The sequence below is a fragment of the Lactuca serriola genome, chromosome 7, assembly GCF_051521515.1.
Source record: "Lactuca serriola cultivar US96UC23 chromosome 7, Lser_US96UC23_V15, whole genome shotgun sequence".
NCBI classification, from domain to species: Eukaryota; Viridiplantae; Streptophyta; class Magnoliopsida; order Asterales; family Asteraceae; genus Lactuca; species Lactuca serriola.
The window spans coordinates 25512856-25525562 of NC_136414.1; positions in this window are offsets into that span (position 1 = coordinate 25512856).

Genomic DNA, 12707 nt, shown 5'->3' on the forward strand with positions numbered 1-12707 from the left:
ACAAATTTAATCCAAAATTTTATATTTTGACATTTATGGCCTAGTTTTGCAGAAAATTGCATTTTCAGCCTCTTGTTTGTAAAAGTTGTCACTTTCGGCCCAATCTTTGATAAAAGTTACATTTTTGGTCCAATTTAGGAATAAATGTTATTCTTACCCCAACATTTAGTTTATTTACATTTATGATTCAAACATTGGCCAATTTACATTTTAATCCCCAAAACCTCATTTTTTCGCAATTTTGGGCCCAAAACTGTGAGGCCCAAAAATTTGGCCCATTAAGCTAAATTTTACATTATTGACCCTTTGGAAAGTATGTTTATCATAAAAATCCCTTTTTATACAAGTAGGACCTTTTTGGTCCCTATAGAAATATAAATGTCACTTTTTTCCCTTATCTTTTTTTTCTTGACAATTTTTGACCATTAAAAAGTTTTTTGTTGAAATCTTTTGTATCTTAAACATGTAATCACTTTTGGCTTGATAATTTGATGTATATAATGTCATAGTTCATAGATCTTTGCTCAATAAGATCTAACCCATTTTTACCAAATAAACTAAGAATTCACACAAAACATGCATATAACACATAGATCTACACATTTTACTTGCATTCTCCCCCAAAATCATATGAAAACCAAAAACAAGGGGGTATGAACTCACCTTTGCTTGATGTTTCTGTTTTTGAAGAAGAATGGAAAGAGATGAAGTGATTTTCGACCCTAGCAAACCCCCTTGAGTAGTTTTTGAACTTAGGTGATTCTAATGAGTTAGAACATGAAAGGAGGTTACGTAAGAAAATATTTGTAGCATTAAGATGGATAATATGTGTTTATATATAATAAAAACTTACCAAGTAGTTGAAACCTTGAAGATTACTCTTGGAGCTCAAGCAAAACCTTGAGATCTTTGATGAAAGAAGAGGATGATTTTAGAGATGTTTTGGAGAGAATTTTTTAGTGTGTGTGTGTGTGTTCTTTTGGTTCTCGGCCGAAATATCAAGAGAAAGAGGAGAGAGTTGGTGAGGTGACTTGCATGGAAGTATGGAGGATCTAACATTGTTACATGTTGAACAATATGGAAGTGACACCTCCTAAGTCAACTCTCATCACATTTCCCTTTTTTGTTAATTGATGTTGGGCCGAGATTTTTGGACCAAAAGGGGTAGGGATGGAATAGTTTGAGACCATTAACATCTAGCTAGGATTTTTGGAACCTAAACACAAAATTTTCGGCCCATTGGGATCATTAGATAGTTCATGGCTCATTTTGAAAGAAAAAGGGAGTTTATGGCTCATTAGGGCAAATTAATTCATTAATGGCCCATAAGGCCCATTAAGGGTAAACTAATTTGTTTTGCACCCGAAATGGCCTAAAAGGCTAAGTTTTATGGAAGTGGGTCCATTAGGCCCAATAAGGAAATCCTAGTCCAATATGGACTTAAACCATGGTTCTTAGGGCTTCAGACTCTTTGATGAACATAAATGGTGGATCTAAATGAGCATTGAGTGAGATTTACTTAGAGTATATGTTTTACAAAAGTTGAATGGTTACACAGGAATAGAATTTCCTAGCTAAGATGCTAGTTGTGACAGTGGGTTCCCCACCCACATTGGTCAGTCTTCGATCAAATAAGCACAATGCTCCAGCACCTGCACCGGTAACGGCGTCATCACCTGTTCCTAGTGAATGTCCTGGACCGAGCATCGATTCCCCTTCTATGCTCAAGTTCTAGAAAATGTAACCAAAAACTTCTCCAATGAACACGAACTGGTTCGCAGTGGATTAATTTGGGGTTTGTTTACAAGAGTCAAGTACATGATGGAACAAAAAGTATAGTACAAAGAATGGAAGCGGGAGCTATATTGATTAATTCCAAGAAGAAATAGTTGTTCTTTCCAAAGTTTGTCATTAGTGCCTGATGAAGAGAAATCGGTGAGCTCATGTAAGGATTTAGGGGAAAGAAGGGAAGGAGTAGGCGTATTAGCGGCGATGAGAGGGAAAACAGGTTAGGGCAAAGAATGGAAGGAGCAGGCGACGACGATGCGGGAGGAGGAAGCAAACGGTAGTCGTGTAGTGAGGGGGGGAAGGAAGAAACATCAATGATGATGGCTTATTTGAGGGTGGAGATCATCGGAAACATTGAGTCTTTAGTGGTTTATTTTAGAGGTTCGATGAGAACGAAGAAGATATGAGAAAGAGAGAGAGGGCCATCTTTTTATTTATTTTTCTTTTAAAATTTTAAATACAAGGAAAATATGTTTAAGAAAATAGAAAAACAAATTAAAAGGGTATATTAGTCTTTTCAAGTTTAACAGGGACTAATTCACCAAACAAACTACCTCAAAAGGACCATGAAGCCAAAAAAATTCGAGGTTTAAACTAAACCCCATGAAAAATGCATATCACAGGGACCATTTTTGCAGTTTTGTCTAAATATTATACCAAACATTATTATGATAAAATCAGCAATAGATTAATTTGATTCTCCATGTAAAATGAGGAAAAAACCTAATATTAGATTTAGGAAAACAAATAATGTTAGAATTTTGGGGTCTTAAAAATATCAATTTACTTGGATATTTCTAGGATCGTGATTGCAATCACTTTCCAAAATCTCTGATTTGACCCTATAGTTGGGGTATCATGAAATCAGATTTTGGATAATCTAAAGAATGACAATTTAGAAGTCATTCTACATCTAAATCTAAAACACGGAAAAATACCTTGTTGTTTTCTGTTCTTGAAGAGATAGATAGAATTAGAAGAATGATTTTCGAGAGTATTTATGTTCCAACCGAATTTTGGAACTTCAATCATCCTTAAATAGATGATAGAAAATCGGTTGAAAGTTGGTTGACGGAAGGTACATGCATTTGGCGCCAAAAAGATTTGGTTATTATGACATCATCATGATATCACTACTAGTTTTGGTAGGAATTTGCATGGTTAGACTCTTTCCAAATATAAAAATCCATTTAGGTTTCTAGGCATTGCCCCACTGCCAGAGGCTCTACCCCTTGGACCCCGCCAGGGGCACATACCCTTGGAACCCTGCACCCAGGGGCTCTGCCTCCGGACCCCCTTACTCTCACTTCACATTTATCATTCCGATTGTGCACCCCTCACCTCCTGTCTTGGTTAGTAAATGGAGCTCAGTCTATATCAATATTAATAATAATTAGTACACTAAAATATGTTGATAACACTAAAATCACCAACAAATAACACATAATTGTATCGCATATAATATGTGTTTGTAATTTCAAGCATAAGACGGATATCTTCGTAATAGGCGCAGAGTGACAACCAACAAGTATAATTTCTGTAAAATTTTCATCTAAATCTCTATGAAAAATTGGAACCATCCTAGATTACTCTTGGTGATTTTAGTGTCACCTGACATTTTATGTAATTGGTATTCACATGTGAGCTAAGGGGCTTATCGTTTGTAATTTGTATTATAAGTTTGGTGAATACGGAGTGCATGCATATATAAGATCGAATTATAAGCTAGTGCGACAGAAAGGCGGGGGTCAAGGGGGTCACTCCCCTTGCAGGGTCCTAGGGGCAGCACCCCTAGTAGGGTCGAAGGTCCAGAGCCCCTGGCGATGGATTATGGGTCGAGTTAGTTGGGAAATCATTCAGTCTTAAAAGGTCATTCGGATACTGTGACATCCCTAAAATCACGGCTAGAAAAGACCGGTTTCATTTATGCTTTTAAAATAATTTCAGAGTAAATCCATTAATTTAAAAGAGTTGCGGAATTTGTTCCCAAAAACAAAATATGATAAAATAATATTTACCAAGGCATTTCATAAAGGAATGCATTTTCCTTAGATATCAAAACTTGGGATGTCATGTTCCGATACAGACTAAAAAACATAAACGACAAATTACAAGCCATACAACAGTTATATACAACTACAGGCTTATAAACAAAATAACTTGATGATTCATCCATCTTATGCCCTCGCGCCACTTCCTGTAATACAAATAAACTGAGTGGGTCAGGCTTGGGAGCCTGGTGAGCATATAGGGTTTTTATCCCACAATAAATAATTATATTTAAATTCACTAATCAACAATAACCCGATTACCCATTCACGTTATCCTCACTTTACGTCCCTAAAACAACATCTATCTCAAGGGACCTAATCTAGGATTTTTCATCGGGACAAAAATTACTGCAAGAGGTTTCCTCAACAATAGATGTCCTAAAGGCAACCATGAGGGGGATAGAGTACACCGGTGAACATCAAGCCCACAACACCTACAGGTTATAAACCTGCCAGCGTTCCACAGGATAGTCTAGAAAGAGTCTGTGGTCGTCATCCATACTCCGCTAGATGACCAAATCAACTACAACATCGAGGCCTCTCATCAGTTTATCACACGACAATTATCTACCCAAGTTCTACCCAACATTTTGTAGATAACAATATACATATGCAACTTAAAAAATAATAAGATATTCATTTAATACTCATTCTAAATATACAGATTCATTCCAAGTAACAGATAATATATATATATATATATATATATATATATATATATATATATATATATATATATATATATATATATATACACATAGCACGTATTTACTAGGAGACACTTTATATTTATGTGTTAGAAGAAAAGGAATATACACTCACTTGATTAGAAAATGATCGGAGAGCACTACGACTTTAAAAGTAGTATTCTTCGGTAAATCTGGAAGATCTTCACACACCGGACTTCTCGCAGGCAGAGCTTCGGCTTGGAAACTCTTTTCTTCTCGGGATCTTCGGGCTTCGGGACTTTCTCCGGGTCTTGGGATGATACCGGAGCTTCGGGGGTACTTCATGATGACCAGAGAGGGTATCAGGAGTGAGAGAGTGAAACGAATAGCAACCTTGGCCGGCTGCCCTTTGGTTTCTATTTATACAGCCATTTTTTGGATTCAAGTCGTGAATCTTAAAATTCATGTCGTGATTTCAGTCAGGCATTCGTCATTACGTTCGTCATCAGCCCAACTGCTCTGGAAGCTTCCATAAGGCGTCACTTCTGAGTTCACGTCGGGAACACAATGTTCACGTCGTGAATTTTGATACGGCTTAGGGGTTCGCGCCACGAACTTCAGAAATTCATATCTTTCGCATACGAACTTCGTTTTCGACGTTCTTTACATGCACACGTAGGTGAGATTATGCTCTACAACTCTCGTTTAGACTCCGTTGGCTAATTTTGACTTTATTTTTATTATATCTTTATTATATTATTTTTAGTAGGTCCGGACAAGAAAACTCCGTTAGAAATTCATAACTTCTTCGTCTAACGTCCGTTTTCGTCTGTCTTTCTTCCGTTCGACTACTATCGATGAGATCTTCGATTCTCATTTAGAAGTTTTTGGCTAAATATCGCTCAATCTCATATTCGAACTTTGGGTTGCATACAGCTAATGCTGAAACTTCGAAAATCATAACTTCCTCATACGAAGTCAAATTTAGACGTTCTCTTTATGCACGCTCTCGGTTTAACGTATTCAACGACTTTCGTTTAGATCACTGTCACAACTAGCATTTTTACCTAGGAAATTTTATTCTCATATAAACATCATCCATTGTAAAAGACTATACTCTATTCTCGTTCAAATACATCTCATATGTTCAACTATGGGTTGGAAACCTTAGAAATCCCGGTTCAAGATTATTATGGACTAGGATTCTCTTATTGGGTCTAACGAACCAATAAACTTTCAACTTGACTACTTTGGGCCTAAAATGATCCATATTATTTCTAATGGGCCTTATTGGGCCATAACAACTCCAATTAACCTTAATGGACCATAAATCCATTCTATTTGTACTAATTGGGCCGTGAACCCTCCTAAATGTCTAATAGGCCGAAAACTTATTTAGTGGGCCTCATATTTTCGAGCAAAGATAATGAAAAGCCCCAAATTAATAAACTCCCTTCCAAAATCCAAACTCTCGGCCCAAGTTTAAAAAAAAGAGTTTAATCCATATAATATAAGGCCTTGACAGCTCACTTTTTCTTGGTGGAAATCTAGGCAAAAGGACTCTCATGTAACAAGGTAATGCATCCTTAACCATCATACATTAACCTTGATCCTCTCTCTTCCTATTTCCTTAACCATGGCCGAAAATATCAACACACACACATAATTACACTTCCAAACTCTCTCAATACCATCTCAAAAACTCTTCCTTCACCCATCCAAAATTTCGAGATTTTGGGTGCTCTAAAAAAGATCTTCATCTAAATCATCATCTTTGGTAAGTAATTACTTGGATCTATGTTTTAACTTCAAGATTCCATCAAAATCTCTCCTTTACCCACATCATCTCGTGATCTATGCTCTTGAACTTCATAGACTTCAAAGACCTTCTCAAGGTTTTGCTAGGAAACAAAAATCTCTTCATCTCTTCTTCAAAACCGAAACATCAAAGCAAAGGTGAGTTCATACCCCATACTTTTTGGTTTTTACTTGTTTTTGGGGGACAATACAAGTTTATTTGTGTAGATCTATGTGTATGTGCATGATTATGTGTGTTTTCTTGAAACATTTGGTGATTATGTGTTGATTACTTCACTAATCTAAAATATGTTAAGAAACTTGAAGTTTATCACTAGGATCTTCATATGAATCTTGAGAAAGTATATTTTATCACAAGTATTACATGTAAACATGTAGATCTGGGATTTGTATACTTGTTATAGCAAAAATAAGTGTTGTGTTCAAAGATCTATAAAATAAACTCACAAAACAGCCCTTGACAGAAAAGTTTTGGTCCAATCTCGGACTGTTTTGACCCTCCAAATGGAAGTATTTTTCAAAACTGTTTTACATGGATAAAGTTCAGATTTATACCTTTAAAATAACTACTCTCACGTTTTTATCCGATTTTTCTACAGTTTTTGGTGAATTTTACAAAACTGCCCATCAAATTTTAAATACTTTCGGACCAACCTGTAAAGGTAAGTAATTTCACACTAGTTTGAGGCCATTAAAAATTTTGATAAAATTGTGAACAAAGTAGACAAGTTTTCCAAACTTCCAGAGTTTACGGATCCAAATTTCGACTTACGATGATTTTTCTACAATTTTTCCAAAAACTAGGTCGGAAAAGCCCAAAACAAGAAAAATATGCATTTCCACAAAAACCAAGCCAAAAATGATATTTTTGACAAAAATGGGTTTAAAATGTTATTTTTATCATAAAGTAGTCATCAACATAAGTTTTTAACAAAATTGGAGATTAAAGTGTTATTCTTACAAAAATTGGGCCTTAATTGCAAATTTTTGGCTTATTGGGCCAAGAACGTCATTTTTACAAAAAGGTGGGCTTTTTATATCAACTTTGTAAATAATCAAGCTAAAATAACAAACGGGTTAAAAACAATATTCATATCCTTATTGGGCCTGGAAATAATATACATGTTTAGTGGGCCTTAGTGTCATTTTACATGTATATTGGGCTCGGGATAGGTATTCATATCCTTATTGGGTCTGGAAATAATATACATGTTTAGTGGGCCTTAGTGTCCTTTTACATGTATATTGGGCTTAGGATAGACATTCACATTCCTTTTAAGCCTGGAAATAATAGACACGTATAGTGGGCCTTAGTGGTTCACTTACATGTTCATTGGGCCTGGGAATGCGTTTTATATGCGTTCTTCTTTTTATGTTATTTTAGTGAATACTTGAACTAAAACCAATGATAAACCAACAAAGGGATTTAATTTGATCATTTTCTATGTTATTGGGCCTTAGTGACCTATTTTTTTTATGTGTGAGAGGTCCTGTATGTGTTTATTGGGCCTCATTGACCCATTAACATGTGCGACGGACCTTGGATACTATTTGTGTACCATTTGGGCCTGTAAATACTTTACATGTGAAATGGGCCTTAGTTGTCCTTTCATATATATTTCGGGCCCATGTTATATAATCTCATTCCATTTGGGTCTTGAAATGATTTACATGTTTAGCGATGCCTTAGTGGTTCACTTACATGGATCATTGGTCCTGGAAGGAGTTTATACCTTTTTCTTCGCGTAAATGCGATTAAGAATCTAGCGAGTTTTTGTCGGTTGGCATCTATTAAGTGTACGATTGTAGCCTGTAGTTATAACCAGAGTCTCTTGGAGGGAGAACGGGGATTTGTGTATAGATCTATATGAGGTTGACACCCCACACCTCAGCTGTTCGCTACAGTTAGACTAACTCAGTCTAGGGTGACGAAAACCTTATAATCAAAGTCAAAACCGGCGTCCAACGATGCCAAGACAGGCGAAATTGTCATTATTTAGTATGGTTATGACGGCTTGCTTAGAGGAATTAACATTATGAAGTTTACGGAAGACCCTTTTTTTATAGGCAACATCGGGTTGTCTGGGAACATTCACTTACATGCTCTTACATTCTCTCTACATTCTCTTTACCTTTTTAGTCAAATAAACAATAACATGCATGCCTTAATACAAGATCTAACACAAACACACTAAACAGTTTTTCAGAAAATATCGGATTTTCTGGTGGTTTTCAAAGTTATACAAATCATTTTCACAAACATGCTTATGAACTCACCAACATTTTTATGTTGACCGTTTTCAAACTAACTTGTATTCTCAGGAAACCGTTGAAGCAGGATGAACGAAATAAACTAATGGATATTGTGTTATATTTTGTTTCTTCATACTCTTACTATTTTGGCATGTAATATTCAAATACAATACTCGATGTAAACAATGAATGTTGTAATATTACATGTGTGATGATAATGATGTTATGTTTCAATTATATTCACTGTAATGATATTTCAAGATGAAGTCACGCACAAGCCCCCGGATGTTTCCGCCGTTTGGTTTGGGGGTGTGACAGATTGGTATCAGAGCATTGTTTATAGTGAACTAGCATATGTAATCATACAAGATATGCAACTATAAATACAATGGGACTAAACAACTTTGAACATAATAATTAAAATACATACCTTTGTGTGCATTTTAGAATAATAACACAACAAGAACAGTAAAAGTCTTTGGAGGATTTGAACATCGCTATTAAACTCGGGCAGTTATGTAGTCGTATAAGGGGTGAATGTAGCCTGATCAACTACATTCATTCAAAATGTAACAGCCCGGATTCCCAGGTATTAGCTATTCTTATAATTTTTGGTGATTTGTGAGGGGACTCGGTGAGTTGGAGCTCAGACTCGCCGAGTATGATCGCGATTTGGGCGCGGGTTCGCGTCCGGACTTGGCTAGTCCACGCTGTTTAATGAAACCCTAATTTCTCGGGTTTGAGGCATATTTAAAGGGCCTTATGGCCGTCATTTGCACTCATCAGTCCCCATAGTGAAACCCTAGAGAAAATGAGTGATTCAAGTGAGGGAAGGAGCCATTATTGATCTTGGAGTTGTTGTCTAGCAAGGAAATAGGAGATCTAGCTAAGAGGAAGCAAGAGAGGAGTGGATTCTTGAAGATTTGAGGTCCAGAACATCACAAATGAGGTACAATCTCGAATCATTCTCTGTTATTGTGATGTTCATGTAGATTTAGGGCTTTTGAACCCATTTGTGGCTAGATCTAGTGTCCTCATGGTCCCTTAGCGAGTTAAGGTCCTGGATCTGGACCCATAGAGGTCCAGAGCACCTCTTTACCAAAGCTTTCTATGCATCCATGGAGGTATTGGCTTGTGATCAATGTATTTGAGGCTAAAACACCATTCATGAGCTATTCAATGCTTGATGAGCATCAAGACTTGAGCTTTACGTGGTCAATAAGCTTAAGGAGACTGGATCTATAAGTTAGTGAAGCGGATCTGACCTCAGTAGGTCGTTTGGGGTTGTGCATGGAATGCACTCACCGAGTCCATTCCCAGACTCGGCGAGTTGGTGCGGGTTGTTCAGTGATTACGAACCAGGGGTGGAGTAACCGATTCGGGTGAGTGACTCGGTGAGTCGGAAGAGATTCAGAGGGATCGGGTTCCCGTAGGGACTCGGCGAGTCGGGTCAACCGTTGACCGTTGACCAGAGTTGACCATTGTTGACTTGATAGGGGTAGTCAACCTTAGTTGAGAAAGTGTTAATTAGAGATCTATGGTGTTATAGGAGGATTATAGCTCGGAGGATCGAGCACGAGTGATTTCCGGGATTTGCGAGTTATCGAGATATGCGAGGCGAGTCTTCTCACTATACGTTACCTTGAGTGGTAGTTATGTGTGACCGGAAGGTCGTATGTGCTTACATTGAGTATTATGTTATCCTATTGTATGTGACATGCTATGCATTATGTCTTTGTGATTTATGCTATGCGGAGTTTATAGACCGGACCGGAGGGTCCAACGATTCATGAGCCGGAAGGCACAAGCAAACCGGACCGGAGGGTCCAACGAGCTTAGGACCAGAGGGTCCACAGAGTTGAGGGACTGGAGGGTCCCACTGAGACACATTGACCAGAGGGTCAAACAGAGTTATAGCCTCGAGTGGCTAATGTGTGTTGTATGTGGTATTTTGGGGAACTCACTAAGCTCCGTGCTTACAGTGTTTTGTGTTGTGTGTTTCAGGTTATTACAGTATCACGGGAAGGCACCGGCTCGATTGTACACACCAGAGAAAGAGTCATCTTTTGAGGATCCTGGTTTATCATACAAGTGGAAATGGAGTTATGTTTTGTAATTCGATTATGAATGAGATTTTAAACAAAGTGTTTTTAAGAATTAAACGATTATTTTAAATGAAAATTTGTTTTGAAATTTTCGGCGTTACACAAAATACGACCAACATGTGTTCGGGAGTAATTGTGATGGGCAATGAATCAAAAACTTACCATTTAATTATCCAAAGAGTTTATAGAACCAAACCTAAACAAAATTAAATTACTATAGGAGTAATTGGTATCCTATTTGTTTTTAGTATTTATACCCCCTTCGTGCAATACACTATAGACAAGTATCATTAGCTAGGAAATCTCTATCTCCCTAGTCAGGGAATAGCAGGGTGGCTCGACTCAAAGGAGGAACCACAGGAGGAACACGAAGTAGAACTTGTAGGTGGACCCGCCAAGTCAATAGTGGACCTCGAAGAGGAAGAGCCAGAGGGCAATGATGATGATGACTCGGATGCAGAATCCGATGACATCAATCTTCCATGTAAAGCCAGAGTACTGACATATCGTGTGGGCCCCAGTGGCCCCATGCCCCCTTGGGCACACGATATTTAGAGATAGAGTCACCAGCAGGGGATACGACCACACTATGGTTGGAACTGAGGTCTCTTCGATCTTAGTCATAGAGGACCAGCTGACCGGGCCCTCCCAGTCATGGTCCGGCGCACCCGAGGTATTGATAACCAAGCTCAGGACACCCCAAATCGAACAGAACAAATGTGGTTTGCTATTGAGAGACATGAGAGACAAACACAAGAAGTGAACGGAGACTCCCGAGAAATACAGTTAGTTTGGGAGGTACGACTGCGAGATACCGAGGAACAAGTAGCTCGTCTCCGAGGTGCATCCACTTCATCAGCACCACCACCAGACACTTCCCGCCACAATTAGGATCAACCTTTTCTACTTCCCCCTACTATCCAACATGACTCTCTTTCGTGTACTAAGATGGTACTTACCACTGGAACAATTATGTGCTATCTTTATTTCATATTACTACATAGACTCAATTATATGCACAAGCGAACCCTCAAAACCACTAGATACTTAAGGGTCTCGAAACCAAAACAACCTATATACTCTAAGGATAGACGTGACGATCGTGCCAAATCTGTGATTACCTACTACCGCAAATACATCATAGGGATGTAGATGGAAGCAGTAAGAATTATACAAGATGCAAAATTTATAGAGTACAACCAGGAATGACGATCATTACTTACGATCTGGATTATCAACGTGCAGCAAGAAAATGCCATCTCGCAAGAATAACAAGCGCACCAGCGAGACACCGCTCCTGCAGATGGACTCTGCTACATTGCAAGCTGCTGTAACGGCGGCAGTAACCGCTGCTATGGCACAAATCAATGCAAACAACCCCAATGGAGGCAGAAATAGCATTGACAACTCCAGCCAAAGGAACGAGCATGGGAACCAACAAGTGACAGCTTGTTAAGGCACACTAAACCCCAAGCTTAAGAGCAGGAAGCAAAATCCTGGAAGTAAGAGAAAGGGACAACCCACTCAAGGGTTCTCAAGGAAGCAACATGTTGTTGTTGTTGTTCATGCGACCATGACCCCTATTACACCAACAACCAGGAGACCATATGCTGGAAGCCTTCTAAAATGCAACCAGTGCAAATTCCATCATAATGGAGCCTGCCGGGAGATGCATTGTAACAAATGCAACCGAAAGAATCACACCGCCAAATTCTGTAGAACTTATCCATGCCAGAATCGTCAGCCAAATGAAAATGACAACAATCGCAACAACCCTAACAACAACACCAATGATGAGACCAGTCACACCTGCCAAGGGTGTGGAGGAACCGGTCACTTTAGGCGCAATTGCCCCAACGCTAACAATCAAGGAGCAGAAGGATCGCAAATGGTCCTGACCTTGGGTCAAGGCGAAGCAGTCCATGACCCAACGGTAGTTATTGGTATGTTCCCACTTAACAACTCTTTTGCTTACCTCTTATTCAATAGTAAAGTTGAGTGAAGCTTCGTTAGTAACATATTCA